Here is a 15,320-nt window from a genome sequence, read left to right on the forward strand (position 1 = left end):
TCCCTCGCTCCTCCCTCTCCTCTGCTCTCTCTCCCTCACGCGCCCGAGCGGAGCCCATCGCCGCCGACGCCGTTTACCGGGGCCACAGCCACCCCCTCGCTCCCACTATGCATCCCTGAGCTCCGCCCTGACCCCGTGGAGCTACACACGCGACGCACGCGACCAGAGGAGGCCGCAGTCGACCGGAGCGTCGTCGTCTTCATCTCCGGTGCCCGGAGATCGCCGTCGTCAATTCGCCGTTGCAGAGGCTTCCCCGAGCCCACCGAGCTTCTCTCCCGACCCCTCGTGAGCCCCTGTCCATTTCCCCTCTCTCCCCGTGCCTGTCCGTGCCTTCTAACCGCCCCGACTGTCAGAGCCGACAGTTCCTCGCTGCCGGCGATGTCGCAGACGGTGCTAGAGCCACCGTAGCTAACTTCCGAGCACGGCAACGTGCTCAGTACCTTCCAGGAGCCGAGCGCGCCCACCCGTGCGACCTGCCGTGCCCCCTAGCGCCAACCCGCACCAACCCCGAGCTCCGGCCGCCGCCGCGAGCTCGATTCCGGCGAGCACGTTCGACCTCAGCCCCTCCCGCTTGCCTAGATGGATGCGGCTGAGCGCCAGCTACGCGTAGATGATCGCTGCCGCTGATTTGGTCGCCGGAGGAGGATTTCCGACCCCCTCCGCCGTCCCTGGCTCCGCCGGCGACGAGCCGCGGGTCAACTCCGGCGAGTTGACCCGGGGTTTGACCCCCTGACGTGTGGGCCCAGGCGCCTGGTTGATTAGGGTTAGATTAGTTAGCGTTAATTAACCTAGCTAATTAGATAGGCCACTGACATGCGGGCCCCGCCCGGCTAACTAAGTTAGTTAGGGCTAACTAACCTGGTTAGTTGACTGGGTCACTGACCAGTGGACCCCACTGGTCAGGTTTGACCTGGGGCGCCCAGTTGACCCTGCTGACGTCACTGTGACGTGGGGCTGACGCAATAAGTATTTTCTGGATTTAAAATAATTCAGAAAATTCCAGAAATTTGTATAAACTTCTAAAAATCATAGAAAATTAACCGTAACTCCAAATTAAATAATTTATATATGAAAAATTATCAGAAAAATTCAAGGAATCCATCTGTACCATTTTCATGCATGTTAGAACAACTTATAGCTGCTGTTTAGCACAAATCAATTAAATGGCATTTGAATAATCACATATGGAGTTTGAATTTGAATCTTGTATTCAAACCAACTTCATTTAATCTGTTGCTAGTTGCATTAGCCCAAAACATATTCATTTTGCCATGTCATGATCATGCATCATATTGTGCATTGCATTGATCGTGTTCCCTTCTGTGTTGCCGGTATTTGTCCCCTCTCGATAGACGTGATACCGGTGATGTGATCGTTGACACGGATGAAGACTCAATGTTATCTTCAGAAGTGCCAGGCAAGCAAAACCCCCCTTGTTCATTCCGATAAAATCCCACTCTCTCGCTCCTGCTCTCTTTTACTGCATTAGGACAACAACGACATATTTGATACTTGCTGCGGTAGCTGAACCCTTTATCCTTTGCATGACATGTCATTGCCACAGTAAATAGATGAAACCCACTAGCATGAGTAGGAGTTGTTTGAGCCCTGATGTGCCTACTCATTCATGCTTGTTGTCATGCCTGCTACTGCTTAGAGTTGAGTCAGGTCTGATTCATCGGGGATGAATCAGAGGCGTGTGAACATGTCCTACTGTGTGTGAGCTAAGTGTGTGAACACGATTTGGTAAAGGTAGCAGTGAGAGGCCATGTAGGAGTACATGGTGGGTTGTCTCATTGCAGCCGTCCTCAGGAACTGAGTTCTGTGTTTGTGATCCATGACCAGTTACTACCACACATTGGGTTCCGGTAACTCGATCCCTCTCGACTTATTAATCAACATGATCTCTGTCCAGGAGTTGCAACTAGTTTCTGGCGTTTGTAGGTAGTGTTAGTAGTCTACCAAGTGGCACCCGGTACAGGTGGGCTTGGGACAGACTAGGCACAGTGGCCCGGTGTACCAAGTGGCACCCGGTTGGTGGGCTTGGGAACCCTGCACACATCGTTTGGGGCCGTAAGCGACACCCCGGCCGGATCTCCTTGCGGATGGAACCCGAATAGGCGATAAACCTGGACTAGAGACTCATTCGATTAGTCAGGTCGTGGCCGACTCCCTCGCCCGGCTTCCGCTTGAAGGTTGCCGAGGTACATGACGTGTACAGGGCGGTAAGTGGCGAGAGCGTGTGTGAAGAAGTACACCCCTGCAGGGTTAACATCATCTATTCGAATAGCCGGATTCCTCGGATATGGAAACTTGGACCCCATTGCATAGTTCATAGACAAGTGAAAGTGGATACCCTAAAATACGCAAGATAAGCGTGAGTGCTATGGATGGCGTTCTCGTAGGGAGACGGGAGTGGATCCATAGTGGTGTATTGATATGGTGAATATGTGGACTCGTGTGCGCCACCTCAAAAGAGTTACTTGCAGTCGTAGTTCAGGATAGCCACCGAGTCAAAGCTGGCTTGCTGCAGTCAAACTCCACCATCCCCTTTGTTGATAATGATGCATGTGTAGATAGATCTGATGTAAGTCTTGCTGGGTACATTTGTACTCACGTTTGCCTATTTTATGTTTTTGCAGAGAGACTTCGGTCTCACTAGTAGTTCCGCGTGGACTTCGACGTTTAGCTTGTTACCTCAGCTACGATCTTGTGCCCTCGGCAGGATCTGATAGATAGTCAGGCTTCTCAGCCTTTTTCATTTATAGATGTCTGTACCCAGACATGATAGCTTCCGCTTGTGCTTTGACTTGTATGCTCTGATTGTTGGGTCATGAGACCCATGTTTGTAATGTCTCGCTCCTCGGAGCCTATTGAATAAATTACTTGAGTCGTAGAGTCATTTTGTGATGCCATGTTGTATTGCACATATCGAGCATATTGTGTGTATGTTATTGAAATGCTTGGTATGTGTGGGATCTGACTATCTAGTTGTTTATCTTTAGTAGCCTCTCTTACCGGGAAATGTCTCCTAGTGTTTCCACCGAGCCATGGTAGCTTGCTACTGCTCCGGAACACTTAGGCTGGCTGGCATGTGTCCTTCTTCGTTCCTGTGTCTGTCCCTTCGGGGAAATGTCACGCGATGAATACCGGAGTCCTGTTAGCCCGCTACAGCCCGGTTCACCGGAGTCCTGCTAGCCCAGTGCTACAGCCTGGATTCACTCGCTGATGACCGACACGTTCGATGCTGGGTCATGGATGCCTGTCCCTGTAAGTTTGTGCCACTTTGGGTTTATGACTAGCCATGTCAGCCCAGGCTCCTTATCATATGGATGCTAGCGACACTGTCATATACGTGTGCCAAAAGGCGCAAACGGTCCCGGATAAAGGTAAGGCGACACCTGTGGGAATACCGTGCGTGAGGCCGCAAAGTGATATGAAGTGTTACATGCTAGATCTATGTGGCATTGAGTCGGGGTCCTGACACAATCTGCCACGATCTGAAAAATTACCAAAACTCATAACCAACCGACTGATCCTTTTGTCCACGGAAATGTACACAACATAAGTGCTTGTAATCCAGCATAAGGATGAATTTTGCCATAAATTTTGAGGTTTTTGCCTTGAGGAGACAGACCGATTTATTGGTAGATGGCCAATTTATCATTTATTAATAAATGCACTAAACCAATTAACACACACATATGAAATTCTTCTTGAATGGAATTTTAATGATAACATATGCTCTTACATTGCATTGCTTACTGTAGTGAACTGTCTGGCTCTGATCAACCTGATTGCTTGCATGCTATTTATATTTCTGTAAAATGTCACAATAATAAACATGAGAGGAAAACAAATCGCATGTCGGAACAATTGGGCTAACTTGAACCCGGCTAAGCCATAGTTGTCTGGCCTCAATCTGCACTGGCTTACTCTTCTTCGCAATTATACGTGACTGATGTTCTATTTTGTTCCTTGTCAGTAGTTCTACCTGATACAACATCTAGAGATAGAACACATATATTTTTTGCTGCTTAAGCGTGAAAAGCCACTATCAAAGAAACAAGGTATGTGCTCCTGCTATTGCTATTTGCAACAACCACATTAGCTAGCCGGCTGGAATAACTAAATTGAACTAACTTTTATGGTCAAATAGCTGATCTACTTTGCAGGACAGTAGTCTAATTTAGCAGTCAAAAATTCCCAGGTTTTCAAACCTTAGAGAAGGACAAGTTAGTGACCTCATCTTAGACCAAAATGTGTAGCTAAATCCTCCATAATAACTTGCTTGAAACCAGTTCACAGTGCATTAGGAAAATGATGTCAAGAATCTAGAGAAGTACACTCATGGATGGAATCTACATAATAAATTTTATCTTGACACGACGCAAGGTATGAAGATAATTTGTCGATTCATTAAATGAATTTCAGGATAGGTTACATGCCAGTGGAGAGTTTGAGAACCGAGGACAAACTCGACAACATCGGATAGGTAAGTTGATGTGATTTCCATCCTCTCTAGGTTCTCCACTGGGCAATGCACAAATTATGGCGGCATCACAATCTACTTTAAACCACCATCGAAACACCTCATCCTACGCTGCATCAACTATCCGTTAGGTTGCAGTCATGACCACCACAGAGCCATGTTGGCCTCTTTTTTTTATGGTGCTGCATCAACTATCATAATGCGATGAAGACGATCTGCCCCTACCCCTCTGTTGCATCAACTATCATAAATAGATTAATCTGCTGCCAACAATAGATGTTGGATTCCTGTGTGGCCAGAACTTGAAAGCAGATGACATTGAAGATTTCCAAGGTCAGAGAAGAATATGAACATAGCTGGAGAAGATTGATTACATCATACCCTGTTTTTTTAGATCAATTCCGGCTTGCCCAGCCTTGATTTTGCCAGCAACCGCCCTCTCCATCCCCGTCCGCGAGCCCGCCGACGCCACCCTCCAATCCCCTTACACGAGCCCACTCTTCTCGAGCACAGCACACCATCCCATCCTCTGCCTCCCACGAGGTCGCCGACGCGTAGATCGGCCCGCTCGAGCTTCGGGAGCCGTGAACGGCGAAGAAGCCGCGGGTGAGGAGGAGATGGGATTGGGAGGCATGAGGCGCCCGGCGGCGCGCACTGAGGCGGGACGGGGCAGGAGGCGGCCGGCGGTGCGCAGGGCGTGGTGGGGAGGTGGGTGGGGCGCCAGATCGGGTAGAGGAGGTGGAGGGCGCACGGATCAGGGGAGGGAGGCGCCGGATCTGGCCGGTGGAGGTCCCATGGCGGCGTTCGAACCTCCAAGGTGAGCTCGAGGACTGGGCATCCATGGCGCTGGCGCTGAGCTCCTGGGGAGAAGGAGAGATGAGGAGATTAGAGAGAGATAGGAAAGAGAGAAGGCAGGGGGCGGTGGCGTGACCTGGATGGTCGCTGGTGGTGGCGCCGGTCGCCCGATGACGCGCGAGGAAGGCTGGGGAGAAGGTGCACGGGAGGAGGAGCTCGGGGTTGGGAGCTCTGCGGGCGCTGGTGGTGGCGGCCTACGGGCGGCGGCACTCGGTCCTGGGCGGGCCGGATCAGGGCCGGAAACGTTTTCTCACTTTAAGGACCGCGGGTTGAATATCGAAAACCGCAGGGACCTTTCTACAAAATTGGCGACGACGTACGACCAGAAGCACTCGCTGGTTTATTAGTATATATATATATATATACTAGCAAATATGCCCGTGCGTTGCAACGGGAGAAAAGCTATTAGATTATGCACGTGCGATAGATAGAATAAAATTATGAACCAAATGCCAGGATGAGATAAGGACTTTTAGAATGTAATTTCATAAAGTATGTCTGGGTGATGTCATGACGAGATAAGAGACTTTTAAAAAGTCATTTTAAAAATAAAAAATGTGATGGTCTCATCACGACTTGATTTTCTAACGCGTCATAACGAAAAAAATGTCGGTGATAAAACTGCATTGATGGACACTGCATGAGCTAGACCGATGAGTGAGTGCCTTGCCTTGACCTAGCATAGCGGTGTTTATAATAATTAGTAATGTGGTATAAAAAATATAGCTGTGTATGAAGGCAAAATAGAAATTTAGTCATTTTTATATAGCTTACAAAAATTAACCCTTAGAAAGTTGTGTCAATTTTTTAGGGTTCAACGGTGTACAAGACATGGAAAACTTTTTTTTATCCAAATCGAGGGACTGAATACAATCATGAAGCGACCCCTACAGATCTCCTGCGACGGTTCATTATGTTCATTATTTATGGATCTGTTTTAATTTTTGTGAACATATTCCAAACTTTAATGGACATTTTTTAAATTCCCTAATATGTTTTGAATACTGGATATTTTAAAAAATCATGAACATTTTTTGTTTCCTGAAAATTTATTTGAAACCGTGATAGTTTTTTATAATATGTGAACAATTTTTTGAAATCATGATCATTTTATGATATTCCGAATGTTTTTTTTAGTTCACAAACAGTTTATAATTTTTCAAGACTTTTTCTGAAATATTTTTTTCCTGGAAATCATGAATAAATTTAAAGAAGAAAAAACTAAAACAGAAATAAGAACGTGAAAGGCAAAAAATGAAATAAAAGCAGGGGCGTTGCAACCTGCAAATGGGCCGGCCTATGTGTGCGGGAGGAGTAGGCGCGCTTGCGAGACGAAAAAGAAGAGATAAAAGGTGGGCAGGCGGGGATCGAACCCTGGTCTCTGTGGTGGAAGCGTGCAGCGCTGGCCACTGCGCTGAGTCATCTTCGCGTTATATTAGGGGATCTCGGCTTATATAAACCGAACTAACAGTGCGATGCGTGAACCGTTTTTTGCCACTTACGGGTGGCATTGGTGGGTAAATTTTGCCAACTTCGAGGGTATGTTTTATGACGGACGACCAGAAGCACTATTTGCTTTATTAGTAGGGAAAGATATATATATATATATATATATACTAGCAAAAGGGCCCGTGCGTTGCAACGGGAGAAAAAAATTCATAATTTCAAATGGTCATGATCACATTTCGTTGCATCACCGAGATACAATATCTCTCTCAATTTCTCGAAATCATGAACATTTTGAAATTATGAACAATTTGTTAAACTCATGCACATATTTGAAATCGCAAACAACATACTATTACAAATTTCTGAACATTTTCTACAATCAAGAACATTTTTTAAATTTATGAATATTTTTTGCTATTTACAAACATTTTTTAGAAATTGATATGGAAAACTTTTTTTTATCCAAATCGAGGAGATCTCCTGCGATGGTTCATTATGTTCATTATTTATGGATCTGTTGTAATTTTTGTGAACATATTCCAAACTTTAATGGACATTTTTTAAATTCCCTAATATGTTTTGAATACTGGATATTTTTAAAAAATCATGAACATTTTTTATTTCCTGAAAATTTATTTGAAACCGTGATAGTTTTTTATAATATGTGAACAATTTTTTGAAATCATGATCATTTTATGATTTTCCGAATGTTTTTTTTAATTCACAAACAGTTTATAATTTTTCAAGACTTTTTTTGAAATATTTTTTCCCTGGAAATCACGAATAAATTTAAAAAAGAAAAAACTAAAACAGAAATAAGAACGTGAAAGGCAAAAAATGAAATAAAAGCAGGGGCGTTGCAACCTGCACATGGGCCGGCCTATGTGTGCGGGAGGAGTAGGCACGCTTGCGAGACGAAAAAGAAGAGATAAAAGGTGGGCAGGCGGGGATCGAACCCTGGTCTCTGTGGTGGAAGCGTGCAGCGCTAGCCACTGCGCTGAGCCATCTTCGTGTTATATTAGGGGATCTCGGCTTATATAAACCCGAACTAACAGTGCGATGCGTGAACCGTTTTTTGCCACTTACGGGTGGCATTGGTGGGTAAATTTTGCCAACTTCGAGGGTATTTTTTATGACGGACGACCAGAAGCACTATTTGCTTTATTAGTTGGGAAAGATATATACTAGCAAAAAAACCCGTGCGTTGCAATGGGAAAGAAAATAACACACGTACTTAACCCAATAACCATGACTCAAGACCTTAATAGGCCCGCGTCTTTTAGTTTCACATGACATCACATTTGTATTTCCTCTATACTCACACACTCGCTCGAAAAAAAGCCCGTGCATTGCAACGGGAAAGAAAATAACACACACTCTTAACCCAATAACCATGACTCAAGACATTAATAGGCCCACGTCTTTTAGTTTCACATGGCATCACATTTGTGTTGCCGACAGTGACCTTTGTGCTCACACAATGAAAACACGTTTGAATGTGGTTAGTCTTAATGTCTCTCTCTTTTGCGTGCGCGCACATGCGCACACTCGCTTGGAATAAGATAAAAAGTATGTTGTTTTTTTCCCGCAAGGTTTTTCATAGTTGTGCATGCATGGTTCTCGATGTTTTTTCTCTCATTCTGGTTTTAATAGATGTTTATTTGCAATTTGAATCACCGACGGTACAAAAAAAACAGACCGTACACTATATATTAAGTTTGCACCAAAAATTATATTTTAGAAATATTTAACAGCTAAAAATAACTTCATATTTAGATTCTACATATTTTTCTAATCAAGTTTCATATATAACATGTTAAAATTTAAGTTACGGTTTAAAAGATATGAATAATCTCATTTTACATAAACTGTAGATTGATTAACCGAAACGTCAAGGGGTTTTCTGTTAAAACTAAAAAAACGTTTCGGCTGACTTAAATATGGACGGCGGGTTAATTGTCTAAAACGTCAGGGGGTTTTCTGAGAAAATGAGAAAAACGGTTCGGTTATAACTTAAACGTGTACTGCGGGTTGATTTACAGAAAACTGAGGGGTTTATTTGTAAAATGGCGTGACGGACGACCAGAAACAATCCGTGCTTTATTAGTAGGTAAGATAAGATATATATATATATATACTAGCAAAAGGGCCCGTGCGTTGCAACGGGAGAAAAAAATTCATAATTTCAAATGGTCATGATCACATTTCGTTGCATCACCGAGATACAATATCTCTCTCAATTTCTCGAAATCATGAACATTTTGAAATTATGAACAATTTGTTAAACTCATGCACATATTTGAAATCGCAAACAACATACTATTACAAATTTCTGAACATTTTCTACAATCAAGAACATTTTTTCAATTTATGAATATTTTTTGCTATTTACAAACATTTTTTAAAAATTGTGAACATTTTTAAGCAATTTTCCTGAACTGGCAAACATTCTATAATCGATGAAAATATTTAGAAATTGGGTGGAATAGTTATTGAATTTGACGAACTTTTTTTGATTTAGCGAACATTTTTGGAAATGTCCGTGCCTTGCAACGGAAAAAAACTATCAAGTTATACATGTATGATAGATATAAAAAAGTATGAATCAAATTCACAAAGTATATACAAATCATGTCATGATGCGATAAGACACTTTTAAAATGTAATTTCAAAAATGAACAATATGATGCTCATCAAGACTTGATTTTTTAAGGCGTCACAACAAAATATTTTGTGGCTGAGCAAACTGCATTGACGGACCCTGCCTGAGCTATACTAATAAATAAAGTATCTCGTCTGGACTTAGCGTAGCGGTGTTTACCATAATCACTATTGTGATATGAAAATAAGCATAACTGTGTATGGAAGCAAAATAGACATTTAGTCATTTTAATATAGCTTACAAAAACAAACCCTTAGAAAGTTATGTCAATTTTGTTGGGTTCAGCGTTGTACAAAACACGGAAACCCTTTTTTACCCAACGCGAAGGACTAAATAAAATCATAAAACGAGCTATATAGATCTCCTAATAAAACCTTTATGGAACCTACAATTAGTTTTGTTCATTATTTACGGATGTGTTTTAATTTTTGTGAACATTTTCTAAAAGCTGATGGACATGATTTTTAAATTCCTGAATATGCTTTGAATATGGGCTCATTTAAAAAAATCATGAACATTTTTTATTTCATGAAATCATTAGAAATCGTGATTTGTTTATAATTTGTGAGCAATTTTTTAAGTCGTGAACATTTTTTGATTTTTAGAATATTTTTTAAATTCACAAACAGTTTACCATTTTCCTACTTTTTTTCAGAACTCGCAATTGTTTGATATTTTGGAAATCCGAAATTAATTTTGAGATAAAAAACCAAAACAGAAATAAAAAAGTAAAAAGAAATAAAAAATAGGGGGCGCCATCAATCCGAAATTTATTTTTAGGGAAAAAACAAAATAGAAAATAAAAAAAGATATAGAAAACAGGGGGCGCCACGACCCGCACATGGGCTGGCCCATTACTGCGCTTGGTAAAAAGAAAGAGAAAAAAGCGTGAGAACCAGGGATCGAACCCTGGTCTCCTGTGTGGAGCATCGTTGCCTCAGCCATCGCGCTGCTCATGCATTGGTGCTATTATATCGTATCCACCTTTAATAACAGAACCCTGGAGCGATATTAGAAATTAAAAACGAATCGTTTTTGCCACTTACGGGTGGTATTGGTGGGTAATTATTGCCAACTTCGAGGGCACTTTTAATGACGTACGGGCAGAAGCACTCCGTGCTTTATTAGTAGGGAAAGATATATATATAGGTAAAGATAAAGAGGTAAAGATTAGGGAGAGGGAGATTAGGGAGACTACTGGCTTTGCTTTGCATATTTTTGTTTTCGTTGTTTTTTTCCTTTTCTCTTTTCGCATAGAATAAGAATTATATTTCTATACATATTTAATATTTTTAAATTACATAAAACATTTTTCGTATACATCAGAAACATTTTCCTACATATTGAATGTTTTCTCAATACATTATTAGTATGTTTGAAAAATATGTGAATTTGATGTCTATTTCTTATATATATTGTACATTATTCGTATACATAAGGAGCCATTTTTAACAACATTTTCATTTTTTAATACATGATGACATTTTTAAAATACAATTTTTTCTTTTTTTTCTTTTCTTATTTGTCGGTTTGCATTGGTTTCCCTTTTTTCACACATGTCTATTTTTTGGTACACAATATATGTTTTTAGAGTACACGTGAAACATTTTTGATAAATATTGATTATTTTTTAAATACAAAATTTATGTTTTTTCAAATACACGATATAAATTTTTGTTTTAATATATTTTTTGACCACTTTTTTTAATACTTGGTCAAAAATTATCAAATACACATTGACCATATATTTTGTGGCAATAAACATTTTTTAAACTACGTGAACTACTTTGAACACTGTATAAACATATAAAAAAATATTCACAGACGTTTTCTGGAAACACGTGAATATTCCTTTAAAATTCCATGTACATTTTTAATGGCAATAAAAAAATTATAATCTATGCGTGCATTTTTTTACATTGTATAAACATTTTTTGTGTACACGTTGAACAATTTTTCAAATATATGATTAACATTTTTTTCAAACACAGATTTTTGTGTCAACTTTTTTCATACAGCTTCTACTCCCTCTGTTCCTAAATATTTGTCTTTTTAAAGATTTCAAATAAACTACAACATACGGATGTATATAGACATATTTTAGAGTGTAGATTCATTCATTTTGCTCCATATATATGGTCATTTGTTTAAATCTCTAGAGAGACAAATATTTAGGAACAGAGCGAGTATATTTTACGTATACAGCAGGTACATTTTTCAGATACATGTTTAACATTTTTAAAGTACGTCATTGACATTTTTTAAAACTTATATTTTTTATCTTTAATTTTTCCTTACACGCTATACATTTTTATATAAACTTTTAGTACTTTTCAAATACATGATTAACATTCTTTAAAACATATATTTCTTCTGACTTTTTTTCCATACACATTGTGCATTTGTCGTTTCATGTTAAATACTTTTCAAATACATGACTAACATTTTTTAAAACATATATTTTCTATGTCTACTTTTTTCATGCACATTGTATATTTTTTGTATACAACAGGAATATTTTTTACATACACATTTAATATTTTCCAGGTACATGATTAACAAAAACATTCATACATATGTTTTGATGTCTACTTTGTTTCCATACATATTGTTTAATTTTCATGTGCATTAAAAACATTTCTTATACATGTTTCACATTTTTCAAATGGGTGATTAACATTTTTCATATTTATATGTAAAGTGATTTTATAATACATATATTTAGAATATAAGCAAATTAAAAAACAATAGCACTTCATTCTTTACATGATTAGTCCCATCTCTAGTAATTATTCCTCCGGTATTTCTTTTAACAAAGACACCTGAAAGAGAATCTTAGATCTATCGAGAAAAAAAAGGCCAATGCAATGGATAGATAACTGGATAACAAAGACACCTAGAGAGAATCTTAGATCTATCGAGAAAAAAAGACCAATGCAATGGATAGATAACTAGACATAGAATGACCAGTAAACAATAAAATTAAGTAGAAAAGCATACTAGTCTTATTTTTTTGATTGTATGTCATCCATCTGAGCTTCAAAACCGTATTAAACCAACAGTAAAGAAAAATGACGCCTGCAAATGCCTTTGCGATATTAGGTTCGAATACCGCAATAGCCACTCGGGTGAGATTATTTATTTCACATGCTACAGTGCTAGGTGGGGTTTTTTTATTACGAGGGTACAATGCTAGGTGGTTAGCAGTAAGAATATCCATTGCAATTGTTCTAAGTACTTGTAAGAATTATCTGAAACGTGCAGAAACGATAAGCTCGAGCACCGCGTCTCTGCGCGCGAGCGTGGTCAGGCACGTCCGTTCCACGGACGGACGTGGACGTGTCGTCCAATCTTGGGTGCTCTTTTAGCCGTCGTGATCGCCCGGGAAGAAACGCTACGTGGTGCACCGGCGAACACACAGCAAAAGCGTACGCGCGAGCGCGACTTCATAGTTGTTCAATGAACCCGCCGCATGCACTTTTGAGACAAGTTTTGACGTGCACGTTTCCCGTTTATACTGATAGGCGGGGTACTTTTTTTTTTGAAACTAGGTACTACATTTTTTATTATCCGTGTCTGCGGCCGTACAGCGTACGAGATAGCTCGGTGGATGAGCGATTTGTCATGTTCCTGCCCTGTGGCTGCTTTTTTTTTTTTGAGGGGGTGGGCTGCTTCTTCTAACTATCTGGGCTGCGTCCCACTAGGCCGTGAACCATGTAACCAGTGAGACTTGCGTACCGACTTAGGGGGGAAATCATACGTGCCGCTCAAGGCAGCACATAGTCAGGGCTTCGCACAGGGATGCCACTATGTCTCGTTTGACGGCAAACAGTCTCACTGGTCATTTTTCCGAAATCACTAATTAAGGAGTACTTGTTACAAAGAGCACTCCAGTTTCCCAGGTCGCGACAAGTGGCGTACATGCAGCGCGCCACTTCTCGCAACCTGAGAGTTTTCCCTTTTTTCATAGATCTGTTTATTCAAAACATTTTATCTATTAAACCGTGCGTCCAAATCTCGAACCGTTTTCACCGTTGAATTCCTCGCGTCGAGATTTTCAAAACTAGATCCCATGTTGATAAGTTTTGACGAACTTTTTTTAACGAAAAAACCGGATGAAAAAAACCAGGCGAAAAAACCGGACCGGAAGCATGGTTTTTTTCCCTTTCCGAAAGAGGCACGTCCGTGCCTCTCGCGAAATCACAACCGTGCCTCTCGTGGAAGCAAAACCGTGACTCTCGTGAAAGGAAAAAAACAGAAAACGCGTTTTTTTCTGTTTCCGAGAGGCACGGCCGTGACTCTCGCGAAAGCACAATCGTGCCTCTCGCGAAAGCAAAACCGTGACTCTCACGAAAGAAAAAAAACAGAAAACGCGTATTTTTTCCCTTTCCGAGAGGCACGGCCGTGACTTTCGCGAAAGCACAACTGTGCCTCTCGCAGAAGCAACACCGTGACTCTCCCGAAAGAAAAAAAACAAAAAACGCGTTTTGTTTTTCCCTTACCGAGAGGCACGGCCGTGACTCTCGTGAAAGTACAACCGTGCCTCTCGCGGAAGCAAAACCGTGACTCTCGCGAAAGAAAAAAAATACAGAAAACGCATTCTTTTTTCATTTCCGAAAGGCACGGCTGTGACTCTTGCTAAAGCACAACCGTGCCTCTCGCGGAAGAAAAACCGTGACTTTCGCGAAAGGAAAAAAAACGCATTTTTTCGTGCAAAAAAAATTCAATTTTTTTTTATCGGAAAGCTAAGAAAGACCGTGGGAAAACCAAAACGTTGGAAAAAACAGGAAAAAAGCGTTTAAAAAGCCGAAAACACGTGCGAAAAAATAAAAAAAAAACAAAATTCGAAGGGAGCGTCCAGAGCGCGACACATGGCAAATGGCTGAGAGCGCGCCAAGTGGCGCTGATCGTTGTGAGGCTCCCGAAGGAGCGCTCGTTAACTAGTCGCTCCCTCATTTTTCGCCCCCAAGAAGTCGCAGAATGGGCCAGTCCAGCGTGTACCACACAGGCCTTCCGCCCTCTTTTCATCCTTTTTTGTTCACATATTTGCTTACAATATTTGCTATTATTTTTTAATTTGCTTATATTCTAAATATATGTATTATAAAATCACTTTACATATAAATATGAAAAATGTTAATCACCCATTTGAAAAATGTGAAACATGTATAAGAAATGTTTTTAATGTACATGAAAATTAAACAATATGCAAATCAAGTACTTCATTCTTTCCGAAAGTACAAAGTTAAGACACTAATTTTAGAACGGAAGGAGTACATGTTTGGCTTGAGTTGAAAAAAAACATCTTTGCATTAGTACCTGTACTTCTACGTAATATGGTAATTCTGTATAATGGCATTTATGATCCCAAAACATAAGTGCGCAGGCATATTTAGACAAAATACCCCACCAAAGAATATGTGTATTTAGTTAAAATGCACCTCTAAAACTAAATTAAAGAAGTACTACTACGAAACACATCTATGCATATAACATCATTAGAAATATTCTAAAAAACGTTAGTCAATTATGCCTAGAAATTTGCATGGGCATGCACCTGCTCAGCCATGCATGTCCAGAATCAACAAGGGTTCTCCGAACGAAGGGAGTGTACAACTGGGGCGCATCCCAACTTTTTTGTTGGAGACATAGAGCGGAGTTCTTCACGAAGTTCGAGACAAAGGAAAAAATCAAAGTTTCTCTATAGCCTCTTTGTTTTGAGACATTATGGCTTTGGGATCGACCTCGGTAACAAAAAAGGAATCCCATGATTGCGTCGAGATCCGCAGAGTCATTGAATTTCGCACAGGGCCACATCAAGTTTTAAGTTTTAGTTGTTGAAAGTTACGATTTTTGTCGTTT

The 15,320-nt window shown here is 40.7% G+C and overlaps 1 long non-coding RNA gene across 1 annotated transcript; it reads right to left on the bottom strand.

Moving 5' to 3' along the window:
- Nucleotides 1-3,485: 3,485 nt before the first annotated feature.
- Nucleotides 3,486-5,555, bottom strand: LOC123148195 (uncharacterized). Its single transcript, XR_006473684.1, has 3 exons — nt 4,874-5,555; nt 3,752-3,820; nt 3,486-3,500 (listed from the first exon to the last, which is right to left on the bottom strand). It is a non-coding gene; the product is annotated as an uncharacterized lncRNA (long non-coding RNA).
- Nucleotides 5,556-15,320: the final 9,765 nt, after the last annotated feature.

Source organism: Triticum aestivum, chromosome 7A (assembly GCF_018294505.1).
Source record: "Triticum aestivum cultivar Chinese Spring chromosome 7A, IWGSC CS RefSeq v2.1, whole genome shotgun sequence".
Classification (NCBI taxonomy): Eukaryota; Viridiplantae; Streptophyta; class Magnoliopsida; order Poales; family Poaceae; genus Triticum; species Triticum aestivum.